Source organism: Cupressus sempervirens, chromosome 11, assembly GCF_028749045.1.
Source record: "Cupressus sempervirens isolate cs-2001-9-10 chromosome 11, ASM2874904v1, whole genome shotgun sequence".
Taxonomy (NCBI): Eukaryota; Viridiplantae; Streptophyta; class Pinopsida; order Cupressales; family Cupressaceae; genus Cupressus; species Cupressus sempervirens.
In genome coordinates this window covers 634156471-634167807 of record NC_143128.1, presented here as the reverse complement: position 1 = coordinate 634167807, position 11337 = coordinate 634156471, and positions in this window count along the sequence as shown.

Below are 11337 nucleotides of genomic sequence, written 5' to 3'. Positions count from 1 at the left end.
CCACCTTTGTGTATCATAAGGATATCATAGAAGGGTTGTAATAATTGGGAGATTATCTCTTTGGTATTATCTTACTATTCAACTCCATCCTTTAATAGATATGCATAATATTCAAATTGATCCTCTCAAGAGATAGTATTGATAGAAAGGATTATCTTTGTTGAATGTTATTATCATTTTAGATCTATTGCATAATAGTTGTGAATGCACATTCAAATTTGAATTTGCAAGAAAACATAATGTTAATCATTATCCTTTAGCATATGGTTCTCTTTTATCCTAAACTCCATAATGCATAGATAGGAACAATTCAAATAGTTTCATATAAAACCTTGTCATGAAATGTAAAATCAATACATTGAGTTAGTGTTTAAATGTTAAATGGAAATCACCAATCTAGATTTTACTAGTATGAAAAGTACCTCCAAATTAGTATAATAATAACCTTTATAGTATGGACTAAGAGGTAGGAAACCAATGAAGAATTAAGAAACATATTGTGTGAAGAAAATAAACATAAACTGGAGTTGCACAAAACTTCTCTAAAAAATGTATGTGGTAGCAAAATAAGTTTTTCAAAAAATACAAAGCATTAAAATAATGTGCAAAGATACCCAAAATATAGTACACTAAATATTATATACATAAAAAGATGCATTACAAATATCCACATAAACTAACATCCTATCAACTAATCTTGTCAACATAAATACTTTTTGCCATTCCTTGTTTTTAGGCGTTGACAGGGTAAGTTACTATATATATCCCTATGCTATGTTGGACATAGAAATCAATTAGTTTATGAAATCATAGTGGAAGGAATGGAGTGTTTAAATCAGAAAAGTCAGTACATTAAATGTAAGTTAAACCCTGGGTCTTTTGATTGGACATGGGCCTTCAAATGTCCATCATTCTTGATACATACGAATCTTTCTAGCAATTATTGTAATGTCCCCATTTTAGCAGTTGACCAAGTGTGTGTGCGTTAGCCTTGTTCTACATGGTCCTGAGGGCTAATGAAGGGTTTAATGGGATCTTGGAGTGTTTTGGCCCAGTCATTTCTAGTTTGGGCCAAAATGAAGTTGATTTACTCAGTTTCAGGCATACTTACTATTTTTAGTAAGTCAGCAAGACATAGTGTAGGTCAATTTTGGTGATTGGATTCGATACTCCTTGGTGAGAGCTTTTCGATGAGCTATCACTCGCATTATTCAGAGTCTGATTGCTAATACATTTTTAATGCCTAAAGTTTTATTAAAGTAACATCTAATTTAATTGTAAAATATTAAAGTGTTACTTTAATATTTATTTTATGGTGATGTGTACCCAAGGGAGACATAAGGGGTATTTTAATATATGTTTTATATTACACATCTTTTATCCCACATTGCCCATATGAGTTGAGCGGACCCATGGGAATAGAATAAAAGGAAGCATTTGTGGCTTCATTAGACAGGTTGAATATGAGAAGAAATTGGTGTGTGAGTTGCAGCTCTGTTCTTGGCATTTGAGGACGTCTATCCTCTCTTGTAACATTCTAGACGTCATTCCCTTGGGGTTTGGCATTTGGAATTCTTTCTTATTGGCTTCATTATTAGGCAGTTTAGTTGCATTTCTGGCTACAGGCGGATTTGATATTTTTCTCATATCTTCTTCACTACTTGTCCGACGCTTATGCCACTTGGAGGGAATGGTATTATGAAGGTAGTGAACTGATTGGAGGACAAAGTATTGTAGCAGCAAGTTCATAAGCATGGGCTGGAGTATTATGACAATATTGCTGAAATAATTAGTAAGTTGATAAATCTGCCATGTATTTGGTTTTATGAATTCTGAAAATAACATTTTATTAGCAGCAGTTCATTTTCACTTTGCATATTATTGTAGTTTCTTTCTTGTTTATGTTGTATGATACCAATTCCATGCACGAAACACAACAAAAAAATAAACGTTTTATTTTTGGAGTTATAAGGGGTTTTAAGAAATTGAATGCAAACTGTTTGACATAATTCCTTTCAGCAATTTGGTTTAGTTTTTTTGGGACATCCAGGGGTGCCCATTACAGTGGTATTAGAGCTATAAGTCCTACCATCCTGTGGAGGTCTTATAGGGAATTTGGAACAGTCGGATAGAGGGAAAAAGTGTTTGACAAAATGTCAAAACACTAAAATTAGAAATAAATAAAAAACACAGGCTAAGCATTTATGTTTGAGCATGCGATAGGGGTCTTATAATTTCCGCGATACCAGAGCAAGACAAAATAGGATTTTAGACTTGCAAAGGAAACAGTCTAGTACATCCGTGCAAGGGGACATTGAATCCAACCATAAAGACACAGAGGAGATATTCTATGATTAGGACAATAATATGGGTGATTAAGATGACAGGAATATAGGATTAGGTGGAGGCAAAAATATTGGTCTAGATCAGGGGGAGGTACTATTCCGACAATTACTGGATACATTAGAGCAGGGGCAACATATGCAACAGGAGTAGAATAGGCGAATGGACATGATGTTGCAGCTCATGGCTAGATAGATGGGTGTCAATATTAATCCAGGTGATGCCAACAATAGAAACAATAACAACAAGGGAAACAATAACAATGGGGGAAACAATAACCATGAAGGCCAAGGCAACAACAATGGTCCTAAGAATAACATTAATGGTAATAATGGACACGTCAACAATGGGAATGAGGCTGATAACTTTAGACATGTTGCATGCCCAACACGGACTGCGAGCTTGAGACCTCTTCTACCCACTTTCACACCTAGAGATCCGGTTCAACTAGTAAACGAACCACAAATTACTAAGTTACAAGATCAGTTCAGGAGGGATTGGGAGGCTAGTGGACCAGAGTTTCAGGTGGATATTTCTCTTAGAGATTATATGGAATTGAGGATGAGACACATGCCTAAAGCAGGAGGGAGGAATCAAAACTTTGAGCTGAGGAAGAAAGTTGGAAAACTTTCTTTACCTTATTATGATGCTTCAGGGAAGATGACTACACGAGCTTGGGTACATAAGGTAGATACATACTTGCAACTAAATCCTATGCCTGAGGAGGAGACTATCAAGTATGCGGCTATGCACTTGGATGGCATTGCACATGAATGGTGGCATCATGGCATGGTGATTTTGGGGCATAATCAGATTACATTCTATGAGGAATTCACTGAAACATTGATTGGGAGATTTGACACTAAGGATCCCAAGTTACATTTCAAGGAGCTAGCACAGTTAAAAAAGTCAAGTTCTATGGATGCTTAGATTGCCGAGTTTCAGCGCTTGTCTGTACTTGTTACTGATATCTCTCCTAAGAGATTGGTGGTGTTATTTTGTGATGGTCTTGCTGATCCATTACAAGTTTGGGTGAAGGGACATGATCCACTCACGTTAGCTGAAGCAACTAAAAAGGCACGAGATTTAGCCCCTTCGGTATACAAAGGAAAAAACCATTCAACAGATTCTTCCTACCGCAAGGACAAAGACAAAAAATCATTTCAGAAAGAGTATAGCAAACCCAAAGAAGGATCAAAAGGACTAGACAATGAAACCTTGAATGAACTTCAAAAGATGAAGTTGTGCTTCCATTGTAGAGAGCCTTGGAACTTATCTCATAAATGTTCTCTCAAGGCTAAGGCAAATCAAATGGAGTATTTTTCAGAAGAAGAGTCAGAGATAGAAGGGGAGGATCAGCACTCCAATTCAGATGAGGGTAACACTATAGAGGAGAGCAACATTCCTAAGGATGATAGATCATTGGCACGCTTGACAGGGGCCCAAAAGGCAATCACATTTAAGGTTAGGGGTACTATCCAGGGGTAGAAAGTGATATCTCTTATTGACACTGGGGCTACACATAACTTCATAGATGCACAGTTGGTAGCCAAGAGAGGGTTATAGATAGAGGAGCATGATGGGTTTAGAGTCATGGTGGCTAACGGTGATAAGTTATTATGCACTCGGAAGATATCTAATCTTCACATCAGATTTGGAGATGGCTACGAGTTGGAGGATGAGTTCTATGGTGTGGACATGGGAGATTATGATGTCATCCTCGGCATGACATGGATGGCTTCACTAGTTGAGTTCACACTCAATCTAGTGAAATTGGAGATGAGATTCCAGCATGAGGGTAGAACTATGGTACTTAGAGGGCTTTCAAATGGAGGTTGCAGAGTAGTGTCCTTGAGGAGAATGTAGAGACTTTTTCGTCATGATGACATAGAGTGGGCGGCAGAGTGCCACATTATGCCAACTTCACCAGAGCCATAAGAAAAGAGTCATCCACTAGATGTACAAAAGATACTTGATAGACACACTAAAGTATTTAGCGATATTCCTCATGGGGTTCCTAATGACAGAGGGATGGAACATGTTATTGAGCTCAAGGAGGGAGCCAAACCAGTTATGATTACTCCCTATCGTCATCCTAAGAAACACAAGGATGAGATAGAGAGGGCGATTAAGGATTTGTTGGAGATGGGGCATATCAGGCCCAATAAGAGCCCCTTTGTTTCAGCAGTAGTATTGGTAAAGAAGAAGGATGGGGCGATGCACATGTGCATCGATTACAGGGCACTGAATAAGAAAACAATTAAAAATAGGTATCCCATTCCTAGGATTGATGAGCTGATTAATGAGTTGCATGGGGCATGCTTCTTCACCAAAATTGATTTGCAATCCGGATACCATCAGATAAGGATGAGAGCAAAGGACATTGAGAAAACAGCCTTCCAATGTCACTATGGCCACTTTGAGTTCATGGTTATGCCATTTGGTCTAACCAATGCACTTGCTACATTTCAAAGTTGTATGAACCAGGTATTCAGGAAGCAGCTGAGGAGATTTTTCTTGATCTTCTTTGATGACATCTTGGTCTTCAGTAAGACCTGGGAGGAGCACTTACATCATCTGGAGGAGGTGTTATCTATTCTAGAGAGAGAGTCATTGTATGCCAAGGAATGTAAATGTGATTTTGGCATGACTGAGCTCCTTTACCTGGGGTATATCATTAGTGCAAATGGCATTCGGGTTGATCTCGAAAAGATTAGAGCTATTGTTGAGTGGCCTACTCCCATAAACCTTACACAGCTTAAGGGATTCTTTGGTTTATGTGGTTTTTATAGGAGGTTTGTTAAGGGATTCTCACAGATTGCTACACCCTTGACAGATCTTACTAGGAAAGGAGCCTTCGTGTGGATAGGGGCAGCACAGAGGTGTTTTGAGCATTTCAAGCAGGTAATGTCTTCATGTCCAGTTCTAGCTCTACCGGATTTCACAAAGCCTTTTGAGCTTCATTGTGATGCATCAGGTGATGGGATTGGAGCAGTATTGATGCAGGAGAAACATCCCATTACATTCGAGAGTAGGAAGCTCCGAGGAGTTGAGAAAAGTTATTCTATCTATGACTGAGAGATGTTGGCCATAATGCATGCATTGGCCAAATATCGATCATATTTGGTAGGTGGACATTTTGTGATCAAGACTGATCACAACAGTATTAAATACTTCATGAGCCAGCGTGATCTTAATGACCGACAAAAAAAATGGGTGACTAAATTGTAGGCTTATGACTTTGACATAGAGTTTGTCAAAGGTAAGAAAAATGTGGTGGCTGATGCCTTATCTCGGAGACCTCACTTATGTGCTCTGGCAAAGATTTTAGGAGATTGGAGAGATTGGATTATAGCAGAGTATGTCGGAGATGTTTGGGCTTCTAGATTGATTTCAGGTACCATACAGGATGATCACTATGAGGTGATAGATGGATTAATCAGAGTTTAGGACAAGGTTTATTTGATTCTGTCATCACATTTGAGAGAGGCGATACTGAAGGCATTTCATGATGCACCCACAACTGGACATCCGGGGGTCTTCAAGACCTACAGGCAGATCCGAGAGCGGTTTTCATGGAAAGGACTCAAGGATGATGTTCAGAGGTATGTCAGGGAGTGTGTGGTTTGTCAACAAAATAAGGGAGAGCACACATTTCCTGCAGGTTTATTACAGCCCTTACCCATTCCTGATAGGAAATGGGAAAGTATTTAGATGGACTTCATCACTGGTTTACCACGAGTGCAGGGAAGAGATTGCATCTATGTGGTGGTGGACCGCTTGACGAAGTTTTCTCACTTTTTTTCTATTCCGTCCACTTACACAGCAGCACAGGTGGCAAGTATTTTCTTTAAAGAGATATTCAGGTTACATGGGATGCCCAGATTCATTGTCAGCGACTAGGATAGTAAGTTTATGAGTGTTTTTTGGCAAGAGTTGTTTAGGTTGTGTGGTACAGATCTTACACCCAGCACTAGTTATCATCCGCAAATAGATGGGAAAATAGAGATTTTGAATAAATGGGCAGAAGGATATTTGAAGAATTATGTAACTACCCAACAAAAGGCTTGGATCAGATGGTTGCATATGGGAGAGTATTGTTATAACACCACTTATCATATGTCCATCAAGATGACTCCTTTCATGGCACTCTATGGTTATGAAGCACCTAGCTTCATGGATTTAGTTTTGGGGGATAGTAGAGTTCCCAAAGCCAAAAACCTATTGCAGGATAGTCAGGACATCCTGAAAGTGCTCAAAGAGAATATACAACTAGCCCAGAATCAAAAGAAATTGTATGCTGATCAGCACCGAATAGAGTGTAGCTTCGAGGTAGGGGATATGGTTTACTTGAGGCTACAACCATATAGACAGTCATCGCTCAAGAAGAGTGGAGCTAAAAAGTTGAAACCTAGATTTTATGGTCCCTACAGGGTGATTCGCAAAGTGGGCAAAGTCGTCTATGAGCTTGAGCTTCCAGAGGGCAATCGAGTGCACAATGTGTTTCATGTGTCTAGGCTTAAGAAAGCCATTGGTCAGAGTGTAGTGCCTTCTGCAGATTTACCCCCTTTGGATGAGGAGGGGAAGCTTGTGTTAGTACCTGAGGCTATTCTGGATACCAAAGAGAGGAAGCTTAGAAATAGGATAGTGAAGGAGTATTTGGTCAGATGGAAAGACCTGCCGGAGGAAGATTCTACATGGGAGAGTGAGCAGGTTATTCAGCAGGTTGGACTGAGATTGCTTGAGGACAAGCAATTTCAAGGGGGGCAAACTGTAATGTCCCCATTTTAGCAGTTGACCAAGTGTGTGTGTGTTAGCCTTGTTCTACATGATCTCGAGGGCTAACGAAGGGTTTAATGGGATCTTGGAGTGTTTTGGCCTAGTCATTTCCAGTTTGGGCCAAAACGAAGTTGATTTACTTAGTTTTAGGCATACTTACTATTTTTAGTAAGTCGGTAGGACACAGTTCAGTTCAATTTTGGTGATTGGATTCGATACTCCTCGGTGAGAGCTTTTCGATGAGCTATCACTCGCATTATTCGGAGTCCGACTGCTAATACATTTTTAATGCCTGAAGTTTTATTAAAGTAACGTCTAATTTAATTGTAAAATATTAAAGTGTTACTTTAATATTTATTTTATGGTGATGTGTACACAAGGGAGACATAAGGGGTATTTTAATATATGTTTTATATTACACATCTTTTATCCCACATTGCCCATATGAGTTGAGCGGACCTGTGGGAATAGAATAAAAGGAAGCATTTGTGGCTTCATTAGACAGGTTGAATATGAGAAGAAATTGGTGTGTGAGTTGCAGCTCTGTTCTTGGCATTTGAGGATGTCTATCCTCTCTTGTAACATTCTAGACATCATTCCCTTGGGGTTTGGCCTTTGGAATTCTTTCTTATTGGCTTCATTATCAGGCAGTTTAGTTGCATTTCCAGCTACAGGTAGATTTGATATTTTGCTCATATCTTCTTCACTACTTGTCTGACGCTTATGCCGCTTGGAGGGAATGGTATTATGAAGGTAGTGGACTGATTGGAGGACAAAGTATTGTAGCAGCAAGTTCATAAGCATGGGCTAGAGTATTATGACAATATTGCTGAAATAATTAGTGAGTTGATAAATCTGCCATGTAATTGGTTTTATGAATTCTGAAAATAACATTTTATCAGTAGCATTTCATTTCCACTTTGCATATTATTGTAGTTTCTTTCTTGTTTATGTTGTATGATACTAATTCCATGCACAAAACACAACAAACAAATAAATGTTTTATTTTCGGAATTATAAGGGGTTTTAAGAAGTTGAATGCAAACTGTTCGACATAATTCCTTTCAGCAATTTGGTTTAGTTTGTTTGGGACATCCAAGGGTGCCCATTACAATTATCCCTTGGACAACGTGACATGTCAATGTAGGAGGGGAAAATTTTAATTGTGTTCAACTTGTTTAAGTTTCAAACCCTCATGTGTCTTTTCCATGTCTTTAATGCTGAGTTAAATCAACTTCTTGTTTTCTTTTCCCCATTCTATGCAATTTTACTTTTTCAGCATTGGTTGTTAATACCTTTGAAAACTTCGTGTCTTGAGCAAAAAGGGATAGATTTGAAACATAGTTAATAACTTTGTTTAATACCTTTGAAAACCTGCTTGGAACATATTTATTGCTGCATTAGAAGCCCTTGGAAATGCATGAGGAAGGTGGGAAAATAGGGCACTGTCTATACAGCCACGAAAATGCACTTCCATACGAAGGAGAGGACTTAGTCCATTTTTTCAAAAGTTAGAAAAAGCAATGTAAAGGAAGTGCATTTTTGTGGCTGTATAGCCATGGGCGGAAAACAACCCTTGGGCCTTAAGCCCACGTGGGAGAGTTTTTAGGGGGATTAGTATTGTTAAGATTTAGTATGAATTTAGTTGAAGTGTTAAGATGTATTAGTATGTTTTCTTCTTATTAAGATAGTTTTTTTCTATATTTAAATATTAGTTAGTTCTTTCTAATTTGTTAGTAATTTAAATTTATTTTTCTTTAGTTTGTAAATATAGTTGTTAATGATTAAATTGGAATTTAGTTTTAAAATTAGTATAGTTAGTATGTTTAGTAAATAAGTTATTTTTGTTTTAATAAGTTGTTAGTTCAATTATTATTAGTTAGTAGTGAACATTTAGGTTAGTTTAGATTTTCAATAAATTTTTAAACTATTAGATTTGTCATGTCATGTAATTTAATTTAAATGTGTTTAGATATTAGTAAAGTTAATTAATAGAGATTAATATGTTCAAATTTTGGTTTTTTTTTAAAAAAAAAGGAGAGTTAGTAATTTATTGCTTTTAAATTGAAGTTAGCTTATTAAAGTTATATTTAGTTTGTCACATCATATTTTATTTTTAGTTAGTGTTAGTTTTAAGAATTTTAATTATTAGATTTTGTATATTAGTTATTTTAGTAGATGTTTGTTAGAATAATCATATGTTAGGATATGTTGAGATAAAGTAGATATGTTATTAGTCAAAATTTTTTGTTAAAGTGAATGTTAGAGAATATATTAAATAAATTGTGTTAGAGTGTTAGTCAAGTTGCATTATTTGTAACAATGTCATTATGCAGATACAGGTGGAAGCTAATAAAGTTGCCCTGGAGGTTGCACACTTACAGGAATTATTAAATCATTCGGGCAATGCTCCTTGCACCATTGCTAGAGTGCCTTTGGATGCCTCGGCTGATGCCTCCTCGTCTCGCGATCACCGTTCCCAACGCCAGTCCTCTGGCCGCCATTCACACACGCTGCGCTCCCAGGGTCCCCGCCACTGCTCTCCCAGCTGTGGTCATGGCGGTTGGAGGCGTCGCTCAGCTTCCCCACCACGTGGTGGTTCTAGCTAGTCCCCGGCTCCCCCCCCTGCGTGGGCTTCTGGCCGGTCTCCAGCTCCTCCCCCTAGACGGGCGCACTCTGGAAAATTTCCTCCGCTAGCCTTGGCAATTTCTCTTGCACGACTAGACAAGAAGGATGCGGAGACTGTGACTACCCCAGACCCTGCTAATGCTGCTGATGGCTAGACTATTCCCAGTCTACCTCACGATCCCACTGATGCATGGGGATTTCCTGATAAAGATGATCTTCCTCCCTCTGTTGGTACTACCTTGGCAGCCTGAGGTTGTTAAAAGTGTTTTTTTTTTAATGAATAGTTTATAGTTTCTGGCTGAGGCCATGTTTTTATCCTGGCTTCGACCGTTTGAACTCATTCGCGGGGTGATCCTGTATCCCCTGGCACCTTTTTTGTGAATTGTAATCTTAGTAAATTTTATTAATCGAAAAGGACTATTCATCAAAAAAGTTGCATTATTTGTTTAATTGTATAGTCTTCGTTAGAGTGATAGGAGTATTATTATAGTCAGTTAATAATCAAGTCGAGTTTGGATGCTAGAAGTTATTTTTTTCTTAGCAGGTTCTTTTATCTCTAATGTCTTGAATAATTAGAATTAAAATTGTTTATGTTGTTATTAAAATAATTGAATTATACTGTTATAAATATTTGGATCAAATAATGTATGACATTCATATTCATGCTACTTAAAGGTAGTTGCAAATTTATGTCTCCTAGTAGATTTAGCAGATGGTTGGTTTATGTATGAGTTATTAAAAACTATATATATATATATATATATATATATATATTATCATATAATGAAATAAACGTTGGAATCAATTAAATTACAAATATTCAAAATTAACGATCTATTTCTATTCTAGTGTTTAGAACCCAGATGTAGTCTTAAGGTGTTATCAAGAGAATGTGTTATTTCTTAGTTGTACCTTTGCCTTATCTGTTTTAAACTTTTCAACTGAGTAAAAAAAAAAAAAATTGCATTTTTTTTGCCTTGAATTTTGTGCATGACAGCCAAAGCTAGGTAACTAATGGAATCATTAGATGCCACATATTAGTTTGATAGTTTGTATAACTTTTAAATTTTAGAGATTCAACTATGTTTGCAAAAGTTCTATTCATTTGATTTTATTTTTAAAATTTAAAAATATAATTTTCTTCAAATTCTATTGGTCAGTGAGAAAAAAGGCAATGAAAAAACTGCATTTATATTAAAAAAATCAAATTTATCATCAACCTTGTTGTTTTCTTGTTGCATCATTTAATACTGTTATTAATATCATTAATTATTAATATTATTATTATATCAATGTAGTGTCCTTTCTATGGTGAAAAAGTTTATTTATTTGTATGACATTGCATTTTTACATTAAATATAGAGTTTTTTGCAAAGAGACTAGATAAACTAATCCCCCCCTCTCTCTCGCCACATGCAATCCTTCATCGATGTCACAATTAAAAGTTATTTAATTTTGCATACTAGTTATTTAATTCTCCATACTATGAGATGTGACATTTTGGAATTTTTTTTCTTTTCTCGATGCCTCTCCACTATTATGAACTCAGAATTTGTCTTAAACGCCATTTTTTTCATAGGAATTATA